Genomic DNA, 12,834 nt, shown 5'->3' on the forward strand with positions numbered 1-12,834 from the left:
AGACTTTTCAACTCCTAGTGGGAATGAGGGATTAGAGAAGGAATGAAAAACAAAGGAGAGCTGTTGCTTGTCCTTCAGATATCCTTTAGTGACAAACCAAGCGCTGCATAACATTTTTACACTTCACTACCATTTTCCTTATGTGATAAGATAATGTCTTTCATATGTTTCAGCTCCATTCAGTGGGGTTTTTTGTTACTTATAGTTCACATCACAGAAAAACTGGTTGATAAACTATATCTAGTTTAGTCATGGAGGGCAAAATCTGTCCTCTTTTATGTCTCATTCTGTAGAAAGTATTTCAATGTATAGTTTTAGAGTTGATGTGCACCCCACAAATCCAGCTGAATTTCTTCTTGAACATGGGCAACAACTAAAGTTAGTGGGAATAAGGACTCAGAAATAGTGACCAGCATGGGAATCACTCCAGAGGGAAAAAATCTTGCCAGCAAGTTTCAGCACAAAAAGGACATGGATCTGCTTTAGTGAGTCCAAAGGAGGCCACCAAGTTAATCAGAGGGATGGAGCACCTCTGCTATTGGGGTTGCTCAGCCTGGAGAAGAGAAGACTGAGGAGTGACCCAGCTGTGGCCTCCCAGTACCAGCTGTGACCCAGGACCATTGTACAAGACAATGGGGAGGGACTATTTACAAGGACCTGCAGTGACAGGGCAAGGGTGATGACTTTTAACTGGCAGAGGGCAGGTTTAGGTAGCATATTAGGAAAAAAATCTTCCCTGTGAGGATGATAAGGACTGGCACTGGGTGCCCAGAGGTGTGGCTGTCCCATCTCTGGAAGTGTTCAAGGCCAGGCTGGATGGAGCTCTGAGCTACCTGGGATGGGGGAAGGCATCACTGCCCAATCTAGAGGGTTGGAATTAAATGATCTTTAAGGTCCCTTCCAACCCAAACCATTCTACAGTGATTCATCTCTCTGTGTCTCCCAAGAACAAGCACATTTAGCACAAACCAGCCTTGCTGGTGTGAGCACCATTTGCTGGCTAATCTGTAGATCCTGGGTTTTCCTGGAGGTATAATTTCATATCCATTCTTTTTTCTTTTTTTTAATTTTATTTTGGAGTTATGTTCTTTAGCTGACAAAACATGTGCTGCATTTGTTTGTAAAAACTGGCAGGATGGGGAAAGGTAAGCCTAAACCAAATATTTATTCTGAATGGCAGACTTTCATCAGTTAACTCACATAGAGACATCAATGTGAGCACGAGAGCAAGCTAAAAATATTGTCAGGAAGTCATGGGTAAATCAAATAGGAGAGAAAAGACAGTGAAGTAATTATAAAAGAGATTTACAAGTCTATTACCTGGAAAAAATATTCCAGGTGCTGCTATTCCTAAGTACAGGAAGGTATTTTAGACATAGAGAATGACAACATTAACATAGAAACTGAAAGCATCTACATCTCTTCCTGTTTAGTTATACTTAGAGGAGCCAAATTTCTCCTTCCTCTTTTCTCTTAGTATTAACAAAATTTAGGATGCCTTGAGGGCATTTTCATGTTTCATTGTTATGGAACACCAGGAGAGAGAGACAAGCCAGTCCATCCCAAGGAAGGCAGACCTGGCACCTGGCACTGCAGTGCAGCTGTTTAACAGCACACAGAAGGTCATACACCCCTCTGGGACAAAAGCTTCAGCTGAAAGCACAGTTAATGAATGTAATGCCTTCTGACATCAGTGGAAACCATTCCCTTTGACTTTACTACCCCTTCTTCCTCACACCCCCATCAGTACCCACACCTAAATTATCCCAAACCTGGAAGTTATGTCAGAATTTACATAGAAGAGAAAATAAATATGTATTATAAAAAAGACTAATTGCCAGAAGTTAATATGTCATTTTGTGGTGGTATCACTAAACTTCTGCTGAATGAAATCTGTGTCTTCTCTCAAGGCAGGACAGTAAATACTTTAAAAGTTACTGAGTTTGAAAAACTCCCATGTGAATGACAGAGTTATTTAGGGATGTAAGGGGAAAACAGTCTAAAGAGGAAACTGCCATAGTACATTTCACAACAACATTTACAAAAATAAGTTGTTAGAGCAAGTTTCCTTGATTAACTTATGGGACATTAAAAAAAGGGATGCCTCATCCTTAGAGGCCTTGAAGACACTGAGTAGGCTGGGAAGAGCCTTTTGCAGAAGGGATTAAACTTCTTTGAAATGATAGAAGTGTATCTGTTCTGAACCAACAAAATGCAGTCTGTCAAAAACTAAGATTCCACTCTTAGCTATGGGCAGGAACTCTTCTGAGCATCTTCCATCCCAACCCGGTGTAACAACAAACAAAAGTAACAATAGCAGAACACAAAATAATGCTCTTTGATACTGCATTTTCCCTTGGTATCAGGAAAATGATTCAGTTTTGTGGTTTCCGGTCACAGAGATGCAGGCAATGACCAGAGGACAGAAGTGTAATGGGTAAATCAATTTTTCTCCTTCGCTTTTCTGAAATATTTTGCTTCTCCCCAATCCCTGGCATTTATAGCTGTCTTGAAGTTGAAAAAAATCAGATTTCTGCCAAGCCACAGCCTAAGGAAACTCCTTGGTGTACATGAAAAGCAAGTTACTCTCCAGGGAAATGGCAAGAGATTTCAGCTTTTTGTCCAGAGATCTGAAGAGATGAAACATCAAAAAGATAAGAAGCATTCAGATACAAAGCAAAGAGTAAGAAACCCTTATAAGCCAGCCTATAAGTAGTACCTTTTTAATGCTCTCTTGTCTACAAAATCACTTCCTGTAAATCTATTCATGCCTGTGCAGATACCCTGCATTAGTCTTGTAAACCACTAAACCCTCCAAATTACTCAGATGACCCAAAGTCAGAAAATTTTACTTCTGTGGTGCTTAGCAGCTGGTATAAATCAGAACCACAATTTCAAAGGGGAAATCTAGACCAAAACACATCATCCATCAAAATCATACCTGGGATACCTAAAGAGTGTGACAGGAAAATATGCACATGCCAAATGATACACAACAGAAGACCACAATTATCTGCTGAAACAAGATTTGCTTTTGGAAAAAGAATGACTGGTACATATCCACACATCTATTTGTGTCTGCAGATTAGCACACCAAAAGGCAAAGTAGGGCAAAGGTCTGGGTGGGTTTTTTTCCTCCCCTGGTTCTGAGACTGTGAGGTTTTCCTCACAGTAGAAGAAAGTTTATTTTCTGTAAAAACTAATATTAAAATAGATTTGCGTCATAAAGATAATTTTTTCATGCCACTGTTTCAGCTAAAATATTATCTGGTCTCAGCAGAAGTGCTAATATTTGAATTATCCTTTTTTTTTTTTTCCTTCTGAACTGCAAGGAAGTTACATGATACCAAACAACTGTGGCAGGGAACAGAAGAAAGCTGTCCAGATAAACAGGAAGAGAGTAGAAAGCTTGAAGATGTAAGAAAGGGAAGGATAAGTCTTTTTAGTTATTTTTAAAGAAATCACAGAGTTATATTTACAAAGCATTTGCAGGTGTTTTGGCATATTCTGGAGATACCAGAAATATTCAAGCCAACATTTTGAAGTCAACACAGGCATTTTAATCAACAGTTTGTTCTGTCTTTGCACAGACATTTCCTGAGGATGTCTCCTACCTCTACCAGAGCATGGCACAAGCAGCTTGTGCTTGCACCGGGAGATGAGTGGGGAAAATGACTTTTTAAAGCCTATGGTAAGCTGGGCTGGCTCCATGACACATAAATTGTATGTTATCTTCTAATGGCAAGGATGAAGAGGAAACAGAGAAGATGTTCAGATCTGTTGGCTCAAAAAGTTATGGTCAGCTTTACTGGCCAAAGTTTATTTATTTATTCAACATTAAATTTGCTGCAATTTTGTGTCCAGTGAATAAAAGCCTTAAATCCCCAGTGCTTTCAGTGTAGCACCTTTGATGATAATGAAAATTCCCAGTTCTGGCCAGAAAGTATGTTAACAGTTTCTTCTTCTCTAAAACACTGGTCTCCACTGAGGTTAATAGGCCTTGCAATACCCAGCAGAACTCATTTTCCTTCAGCAGTAGATGGTCCTTTCATTTCCTGTGTTTTTTTAATGCAGCACCACCATGCAGCAGTGCTTATATCACAATTCACTTTGATTAAGTGGAAGGGAGAAAGTCCAGTGACTTGGGCTCGAGATTTTTCTGTATGATTGAGGCAATTAGAGTCTGAGGCCCTCATTTTTCTTGATTTTTCTTTAAGATAACCACAGGCATACCTCAGCTAGGTCTGTAATTCTTCAAGCCTCTTTATATGCAATAGAGAACAGGCTAAACTGTCTTAAGGTAGTGGTCCCCTTCTCTGACAATTCTGGAAACTGACTGGTATATTTAAAGTTAAATGAGCAGCTGATGCTTCAGCTCCCAGGGTATAATAGTATTTCCTGCCTTTGAGAATATTACTTTAGAGACCACAACACATCCAGAGCTCATGGTCTTACAGGAACATTGACAATTTTGAAACAAGCATTTTAAAGACCATTCAGTATCATTAAGACCTACATAAAAGTCTGTGTTTAATTGCTAGTTTGGAAATCTTTTTGAGTAGGAGCACCCTGGAAAAACATAGCTCCTTCTGACTGAAAGCTGTTAGACAAATCCATCAGTTTTACCCCTCCAGTGACCTAAACCCCTGCAGAGATAGAATTCTCATTTAAAGATTTTTTGCAGCCAGTCTCTAAAGGCATCTTAGCAGCTTCAACTTCAAATATCCCAGTTGTGGGTTTGTTTATGTCTAGATGTCTATAGCTCAACTGATAGAGTACAGAGGAGAGTCAGGAAAATAATCAGAGACCTAGAAAACACAAGCTACAGAACTGAACTTGATGACCCTCCAGAAACAAATGGTAGTACTTCCAAAGCATTCAGAGGACAGGAGTCCAGAATCATGGATCACAGGAAGGGATTTAAATTGTAGCAGAGAAGATTCCTATCCAAAGTCCAGAGCTCATTCCTCCTATCAATTAATTGAGAAATACATTATTCTTCTTTCTCATTCTTCCACTACTCAACCACAGTAAAAGTACATATTTCTGTCATTATTTTAGCTTTTGTATTTTACTGAAACCTTTCTTATTGTGGCATGGGTGTGATTTCAGAAAGATAGTTACAAACTCAAACCTTTGTGTCCAGTAAGGATACTGAGAAATCAAATTTTCCCAGAGAGCAAGAAGCAATTTCAACCCAAATTTAGAGGAATGAGCTATAATGGGAGGCCTTTACAAAAGGAGTTGGGAGGTTCTCATCATTTTTCTTAATTCAAGAAAAGATTAAACAAGACTGAAAAAGTAAAATCATCCCCAAAGTCTTTTTCAAGTATTTGAAGGATATTGACAGTGTTTCCTGCCTAGACATTCCTCTGTGGGAGCCTAAGCCACTGTTGGTAGTTCAGATTTTTTCCCATACATCTGCTTTCTCTTACTACACCCACCAAATGCTTACCTGGAGCAATATATGCACAATACCCACGTGTCTGTGTGACCACATGCAATCCTGGACTGAAAGTTGCACATGAGTGCAGAAGCAGCTGCCTGAGACTTCTCCATCCCATCCACACTGAGCAGCTCCAAAAGCAAGGAGAGGTGTCACAAGAAGTTGGTTGAAAATTCAATTGTGAATTACTGGCAAGCAGCTGGTCTTCAAGGAAGAGGCCTTTCTCTGACACCAGTCCCAAGCCATTGCTTAACGTGCTATACTCAGAATTTACGCAATGCTGCAAATTCCAGCAGCCATTCAAATGTAAAATTAATCTGTTTGCTAAAATGCCAAAGGAATAGGGAGTAGGAAAAAACAGACACCTATGAGGCTTTTTACTTGATCTCTAGAGCTCCTTGATGGTTTTCTCAAAGCAGTATTTCCAGAAACTGATTTTAAAAAAGTTGCGAGTTTATGGAGAGTCATTTGTATAAAGATGCAACAAGGGGAAAATCACAATTAAGCAAGTGCATTTTTTCCTGCTGGATAAAGAGGCTGGAGGGCATCACTCAACCATCCTGTGCAATCCCAAAGGCACAAAACTTCAAACCAGCTAACTCCTGTGTATGATGGTCACCTTGTGAATTAAGAACTGTCTAGAGGCTTCATGTATAAACCTAAACTCTGCTGTTATGAGAAACAGTATTTCCCTTCAGTATAAATAAAACCTACACCTGGGTTTTTGAATTCTTTGTTCTCACTCCTATGTTATGATTGCTCCCAAGCAGTTTTCTCTTTCCCCAGGAGGTGCAAGAAAGCAGCTTAGCTAAGCCAAACAACACTGTTTGTTATATAAGACTGGCTGGCTGTCTCTTTGGCCAAATACTTCATCTTTGGTCTACTAGAACAGAGGGGATAGGACACACTTTAGGGAACCCTTGAGGACAGCACTGCATCTATGGAGAGCTGATACACTGACACAGCCCAGGCAGAGGGAGTGGATGTTTGGTTCCCAACTCAAAAACACAGTTAATTTGTTCATATGCAGCAATGGTAGATTCCAGACAGCTGCAAATGAGTGGGTGTAGAACAAACTGAAACCTGGGCTAGGGCAGAGCTGCTCTCCTGTAGACAGCTCCTACTGAAAGGTATGGGAACATGCATTTGAATTTTGGGTCAATGGATAAAGCATGCATCTGCCACTGTGTGATACACGGGTATTTCCTTCTCCCACAGAGCCCTTTGTCATCCTTCACAAAACAATGAAAATGCTTTTGCCAATTTTTTTTAGGTTCTTCGGGCAGTAAACATCATAAATATGTTCTACAATTAGTCACAATCTAATTTCACCTATGCATGAGGTTCCAGTTTTAGTTGCACCATCAGAAACTGTAATATAATCCTTAACACTTCTGACAAAACACATTTCTGGAGCCCTTATTTACGTGAGTGCTGTAGCACCCAAAATCCTCTATGCCTGCTCTCTGACAGAGTACTGCATTTGGAAATCATGAGTGGGAGTTTAAAACTGGTTCAGCATGCAGCTCACACTGTTCTCATCTCTGACATCCATATGTGGTTTGGACAATCTGGAGATTTTTTTGAAAGGCATCACTCTGTTTTTGCAAAATAATGTTCTACATTTGCTGCTATTAGGCTCTGCGAGTTGCAGAGCTTTAAGATGTCACTAACACAATAAACAATGATGTTTATAAACAGTCTGATGGCTAAATAAACACATGCAGGATCAAATATTTGCCACACAAGCAATCAAACAAATTGATAAACACGAAGAAAATGATTATAGAACTATAAATGTTCTATTATTAACCAGCAATCTGCGTATCTTCCTCCAATTAATGCCGAGAAAGGAGATGCGAGTCAGTTGAAACTTAATTACTGGCGTAACACTTTGTTGATTAGAAATGCAGTAACAGTCACTGCTTCTACTCCATTTATACAAGGCCCATAATAATAAGCCAAGGGATGTCAGTCACTGCTTTCTTGCCAGTAGTTTCTGCTGCAGCAATATCTTCTGGTGTAAATGCACTCCCTCCACCCATGTCACTCAGCTCGGTAATTGCCTTGCCACTCACATAAAGGAAACAATTTCCGGCTTTGATGGGATTTTGTTGGCAATGTGAAACTGCTCCTGCAATCTCTGCAGCGAGGTGCTAGGTGGGTTACTTTGGTGGGTCATAACATCAAACTAATCTTTAAGGAAGCAGGTGGAAAGCAAGAGAGGCTTATGTGCTGGTAGGTGCCAGGAAAATGTTGTTTTCCACATGATCAACAAAAGGGAAAGTGTTCAATAAGGTGGAACTGAGACAAGAAGAAGGCAGAAGCAAAGGGAAGAAAATTGCATTGCCATTTTCATACCATCAAGAACGTCTCTTAGTTCAGCACATCTTCCAGAAGCTCTTATAAAACCATATATACTTATTTCATAGAGCATAGGTACCTGACCAACAGTCTAATTTCAGCTTGCTTCTCATATTTGCACCTCCCCACAAACTGCACCCTTATCACCACCATTCCATCATTCCCAACCTGAAGCTGCAGATGCAAGTTTTCCTCTCAGGATGTGACATGCAGCATTCTTCTCTCTTCACCACCTCATTCCTAGAAAGAGGCCATGCAGTGTTGGACATTTCATTCTGCTTCTCACCCAAGGTGAGCCCACAGTCCAGCTTCAGGTTTTTCTGGGACACCTGAGGTCCTCCCCAAGTTCTTTATGCACTCACAAGCCTCTGCATGATCTCAGCCTGACTTAGGAGAAGGACATGTGCAAGGACAACCTCTAGGATGGTAAGCAACAACTCACCTTGTCTGCTTGCTATCACAGCCAGAACCTGCAGCAACAGAAACATGACTTTCTTCTGCCCTAGTGGATTTATACTGAGGTTTTCAATTTATATCTCTTCCTTATGATGATTCAAAACTTTATCAGAAATACAATTTGTGAGCAGCAAGTTGAGGACAGAGTAAATGGAAGGATTTACAGGAAAGTGCATTTCAAAACCCCTTTTGGATGGAAAGCCATATGAAGAATAGGATAAGGAGGCTTAAAATTAAAGGAAAAATGTAACTGTCCCACAGTATCAGCCAGAGAACATCGCTAGTGTTATAATTCAAATTTTCCCTTGCAGGCATAAGAGACAGAGTGAAACAGCCAAGCTATCCATGAATAGACACAGTAGCTTTGCTTTCACACTTGCAAAAGAGTCAGAGTGAAGCATTACATATAATTTATGCAAATTATTATAATTTACACATTTTCCCACGTGCAAAATAAAGGACAATTTATTGAAGCCCCAGAAATCAAGGACATCAGAAATACCAGAGAGTAGGAGGGCTGACCAACAGATAGGCACATTCCAACAGGGAACTTGTTCTAATATCTGACAGGAAAAACATAATGAGCAAACCCATTTATTTCAGTTGTTCCCAATGAAGTTTTGGGTTTATTTCATATCTGCTGCTTTAGTATTCAATATTGAATAAAGATCCCCTGTCTGGACTAGAATTCATTGTCTTCAGTAAGCTTTCTATTTCTGAGCACTCTCCTGGGAAAGATGAATCATGAATATGTTAAATGCACCAGGCTCCTCATCCCTTCATAGCATTGTCTATATCTTAACTGCAGCACAAACTTGTAGCAAGTAAAAATATATTAAGTTAATGAAAAAATCCCTTTCATTCTTAGCCCAAATGGTTCTACTTCAATTGCAGCATATTTCATCACAGCAATATTAAGATACTTCCAAAACTGCTCTTGCAGTTCAAGGAGGTAAGAAAGGCCTATTTGCTTCAGGGGGACATAAAATCTAATCTTTTGATTGATACAGAAATTTTTCATATAGGAAAACTTGGATACACACAAAGCATGGATTTAAAGAAACTAAAGCTCACTGGTTCTCCCTCTACCCCAAAAGAAAGCATAGTAACTATTCCTACCTTTAGAAAAGGCATGACAGCTCTTGGTGTACATCTTCAGAAGTATCCAGAACCTGTAAAGCTGTCAGGATTCACACCTTTGTGAATTATAAAATAGCACAAAAGTAATATTTAAGGATTAATTATTTTTTTCAAACAACACAGAATAAAGCTCTCAATATGTTTTTATGTTTTTAATATTTAAGGGGAAAAAATCCAAACAAGCAAAACCAAATTTTAAAACAAAACCCCTCCTTGGCAGGTAGCCTGACTTTGTATTGATCACTTCTTTTTCTTCACATATGGTGAAGTGTTATTTTTAATGCTGACTACACACAAAATAGAGATACACAGAGTGTACCCAAAATAACCCAGTGTTGGGCCTTCCTGTAAATGAGATCACCAGCAGTATCCCAGAGTGGATTTGTGCCCTATTTTTGGTACTTCGTATTTCTTTAGCATAGCATTCCTTAAAACCAATAAATAAACATAAAATTTGGAAGCTTAGAATACAATCTGGGCAAAACCAACTCACAAAATACAAGGAACTGTTGAGGTAGAATTTAAAGTGTAATCACAAATTTCAGTCAGTTTCCCACACATGCTCCTCTCTTCAAAGTTTTCAATAAATCTCTTATACTGTATTCCCATTCTCTCCAGCTTTCTATTATTTTCCTCATATTTATTTTCCCTTCCAATCAAAAGCCACTTTCCTGTTTTCTTATTTGAAAATTGAAAAAAGAAATAAATTCTGTAGAATCACTATGTAGACAGATAAGAAACTGCTGCATATTTCAAAGAGAAAGTTTCACACTCAGTATATTGAAAAAATGGAATCAAATGTACACACTATTTCTGGAAAAAGTGAAGAGGCTTCCAAGCAAATTTTTCAAAATGTAGAGATTTGTCCAGTACCTATTTGCTCTGATGAGTTTGTAAAACAAACAACAACAACAACAAAACCAAAAATCAAACCACAAAATAACAAACCATAACTGATGAGCAGCACCAGCGTGATGTTCTGCAAAACCATCTTTGCACCACTTTTGATTTCACTCTGCAAATGTTTTTTTTGTGCTTGTGCCTTTCAAGTGCACAAAACAGAGCAAGGTGTACTCAGGAAAATGACACATTTGGAACAAAATTGCAAAACCCTCATCCAAACCCTTCATCCTTCTATCAGAAAAAGCAAACCATAGGGTCAGGCCAGGAAGAAAACAAGGGCAGTTATGAAAAACAGAAAGGAAAGAAACTCTTTCACCAGCACAGCAATAAATAGCAAAAAGAGGCAGCAATAAATAAAAACAGTGATTACTGCAGGGACTGCAGCCTGCACCTCTCTAAGTGTTTAACCCTTGCTCCCTCTTGTGAACTCAGTTAATCTCCTCCCCTTTGTGCTTTCTCCTGTTCCTGAGGTCCCTATTTGTTAATCACCTGTCTCCAGAGAGGGTTGGCTAATTTAGCCCTGACAGCTATTAGTCACCAGGCAACATGTGGCAACAGCTTTTACTCAAGAATTTGTATTTACTCATTTGTCCTTTCACTTCTTGGGGGGTAGGATCATAAAGTCAGCATGCTGCAGACTTGAAGAGAGGAAAGAACCTAGATAACAGAAGAGAGCACATCTCTCACACTTAATTAATATAAAATTTATGAATATTCATGGCAATAACACCTAGGCCAAGTTGGAGAAGGGTGTTTTGGAGAGAAGAAGCAAATGCAGCTGCTGATTAGCTTTATACAAGCACACATAAAAGCTGTCACAGCTGTGACTGATTGCAAGAAAAGGTGTTTCATGTGTCCCAAAAGCCATTCTTAAAGCAATGCAATCCAAACCTTGGGATATCTTTGTTTGGCGGAATATACCCTGAAATGACTGGTGTGTAGCAACATGGTCACTTGCATGGTCACTGTAAAAATGTTATGAAGCCAAAGGACATAAATGTCCTTAAATAGACTTGTGGGATTAATAAAACATCACATAAAGGCTTCTAAATGCAGTTCAGCTCACCTAAAGAGAGCAGGAAAAGCTCAGCCCTTCATCAGCTCCTTCACAAAGCAGAGCTGTCAAGCTTCATGTTAAAGATATCCCACTGGCTTATGTGAACATGCAACACCCACACCAAGGCTGCAGGGGAGCAGGAGACCCTAAAGGAGCAAAGAGAGAGAGATCCTTCAAGCTTTATTTGCATTCAAGAGCAACAAGAAAGCCCTTGAGTACCAAAGTTAATGGAAACACCAGGATGACAACCTACTCAGAAATCCAGCCTCATGGAGGGGGAATTTGGCTGAATTGGCCCTTTGACTTTGATAGCTGAGAGGAAAAACCCTAAGTGACAGCTAGAACAAGAGGTTGTTGTTAGAGTCACTGTAGGTTTCCTAAATGTTTGGGGATTTTTTTGCTGTGCCTGTAAGCACTTCCAAGGTTGTAATCAAGAGCTCAATCCTTTGTTGCTACACAATCAATTTGCTTTCTTGAGTTTACATTCTTGTTTGAACTTGCCTGTTGTTGTGTGACCCTGGGGTAGCTCTGGCAAACTGAGGTGAGTAATTTCTCCAGAGGACAACAAAGAATCCCACAAAGATCCCACAAAGAATCTGCAGAATGCCCCATCAAAAAAACTGAGTGCTCTGAAGGCTGGTGTTATCACGATACAAAACACAGGAAAAAAAAAATTTGACAGATGCTTTTCAGTGACTTCAAGTAGGGGAAGAGATGGTTTATGGCATGAAGGAATCCCACAGTGTCTCATCTTGACGTAAGCAGAATCCAGGGCCAGTGATCTGTTAGTTTGGAAGAAAACAAGACTTTCATCAACAACCTGAATTTCAGAGAATATTTACGTATTCTCTAGCTCTTCAGGCTGCATTGGCAGTACTCTGTGTGTCAGCCTGATTATTAGCAGCTGTACCTGATTATGTGCCAATTAATACTAGAGCTCCCATAGTGTTAACATGAAGGGCTTCCTTTCCTCTGCTGTTCATTTTTATCTACGACTTCAAGAAAAAATCTATTGATCACCCCATGCTAATACAGTCATTTATTATGGTTATTAGGCTGTTATAAATCCCAGGGAACTTTGATAGATTTTCCTGTTTTAGATAGTGGATTTATAAGAAATGTTTGGCAAATCATTTGGAGGACCAAAATGTCCTGCCTCTAAACCAAGAAGCACCAGCCACTTGTGTTTCCTTCTCCAGTGTGCCCCACAAAATGCCTCCAATCTCTCTGTTTTTCTACATGTCCATCCTGGTGGAACATTAATAACCACAGAAGGGCATCACTGTGCTGACTGGGAACCAATTCCAGAGGCAGATGGACCAGCCACAGGCAGGGAAGGCCTGGAGCTGCCTCCAGGTCACACCAGGAGTACAGAAACTGCAGCCCTTGGCAGGGCAGGGTATCCAAAATTTCAGGTATTTCCAAAATCAGGCAGCCACCATGCTCACCTCTGAAATTCACTCCAATA

At 39.7% G+C, this 12,834-nt stretch overlaps 1 long non-coding RNA gene across 2 annotated transcripts; it reads right to left on the reverse strand.

Annotated features, from left to right (window-relative positions):
- Positions 1-6,757: 6,757 nt before the first annotated feature.
- LOC306812197 lies at positions 6,758-10,643 on the reverse strand. Of its 2 annotated transcripts, XR_013776819.1 has the most exons (4): positions 10,213-10,643; positions 9,386-9,446; positions 8,253-8,312; positions 6,758-8,050 (listed from the first exon to the last, which is right to left on the reverse strand). It is a non-coding gene; the product is annotated as an uncharacterized lncRNA (long non-coding RNA). The 2 variants fall into 2 exon arrangements; XR_013776818.1 differs by lacking the exon at positions 8,253-8,312.
- Between the last annotated feature and the right edge of the window lie 2,191 nt (positions 10,644-12,834).

The sequence above is a fragment of the Erithacus rubecula genome (genome assembly GCF_903797595.1).
Source record: "Erithacus rubecula genome assembly, chromosome: 2".
Taxonomy (NCBI): Eukaryota; Metazoa; Chordata; class Aves; order Passeriformes; family Muscicapidae; genus Erithacus; species Erithacus rubecula.